Here is a 1,645-nt window from a genome sequence, read left to right on the forward strand (position 1 = left end):
CGTTCGCGTCCTCCCGTTGCTGCGTCCGGTGCCCTGCTCCGTGCACGACCAGGCTGCGCCCGCGCCGGCCTCCGCCCCGCGCCTGCCGTGCTGCCCTGGCTCCGCTCGCCCGCGCAACCCTCCCTCCGCCTTGCCGTTGCTGCTACGGCCGGCGCCCGACGGCGCGCCGCGCCACGCGCGCCCCGCGAGTCGTGGTTGCCCCTGTGCCACAACCTCCCCGCGCTCCGGCTGTGGCCACGGCCACCGACGCCAGGCCACGCGCCCGCCCCTTCGCCCGTTGCCCCGCGGCGCCCTATCGGGCTGGCGCTCGTCGCCCGTACCGCCCGGCGCCCAACGCCCGTTAGGCCATTCGGGCCACTGCCAAACGGGGCCCACGCCCCCGGAACAAAAAAAAGAAGATTAAAAATAAATAATAATAATAATAATAATAATAATAATAATAATTAATTAAGGAATTAATTAAGTTAATTAATTATAGTTAGATTAACCTAATCACTAATTAACCTAATTAATAGTTAGTTAATTAAAACAGTGTATGACAGGTGGGTCCCATTGGACCCACACGTCAGTTTGACCAGTCAACACCTCTGTTGACTGCTGACGTCATGATGACATCAGCATATACTATTCTGGATAATGTTAGAGTTAAATAATTAAATAAATTCTAAAAATGATTAAATTTTTAAAAATTAATATAAAATAAACCGTAGCTCAGATGGGAAAACTTTGTACATGAAAGTTGCTCAGAACGACGAGACGATTCTGGATACGCAGTCCGTTCGTCCACCACACACCCCTAACCTATCGAACCCGCAACTTTCCCCCTCCGGCTCCTCTGCCCGAAAACACGAAACACCGGGAATACTTTCCCGGATGGTTCCCCCTTGACCAGTACCACCTTATACCACGTTAGGGCACGCCTAGCTTCGCTTCTTGACATGTCATGCCTCGATATGCATCTGTTTACTTGGTATTCATTGTTTCTTCCCCCTCTTCTCTCCGGTAGACTACGAGACCGACGCTGCTGCTGCCCAGTTCGACTACGGAGTTGACGACCCCTCTCTCTTGCCAGAGCAACCAGGCAAGCCCCTTCTTTGATCACCAGATATCGCCTATTCTCCTCTACACTGCTTGCATTAGAGTAGTGTAGCATGTTACTGCTTTCCGTTAATCCTATTCTGATGCATAGCCTGTCATTGCTGCTACAGTCATTGATACCTTACCTGCAATCCTAAATACTTAGTATAGGATGCTAGTTTATCATTGTTGGCCCTACCTTCGTGTCAGTCTGCCTTGCTATAATATTGGGCCGTGATCACTCGGGAGGTGATCACGGGTATATACTATACATACATACATACTATACAGATGGTGACTAAAGTCGGGTCAGCTCGAAGAGTACCCGCGAGTGATTCACGGATTGGGGGCTGAAAGGACCTTTGTCCCGACGGCCCTCTGTGTGGATCTTTTGTGGCGGAGCGACAGGGCAGGTTGAGACCGCCTAGGAGAGAGGTGGGCCTGGCCCTGTTCGGCGTTCGCGGACACTTAACACGCTTAACGAGATCTTGGTATTTGATCTGAGTCTGGCTACGAGCCTATACGCACTAACCATCTACGTGGGAGTAGTTATGGGTATCCCGACGTC

Source organism: Triticum dicoccoides, chromosome 7B (genome assembly GCF_002162155.2).
Source record: "Triticum dicoccoides isolate Atlit2015 ecotype Zavitan chromosome 7B, WEW_v2.0, whole genome shotgun sequence".
Taxonomy (NCBI): Eukaryota; Viridiplantae; Streptophyta; class Magnoliopsida; order Poales; family Poaceae; genus Triticum; species Triticum dicoccoides.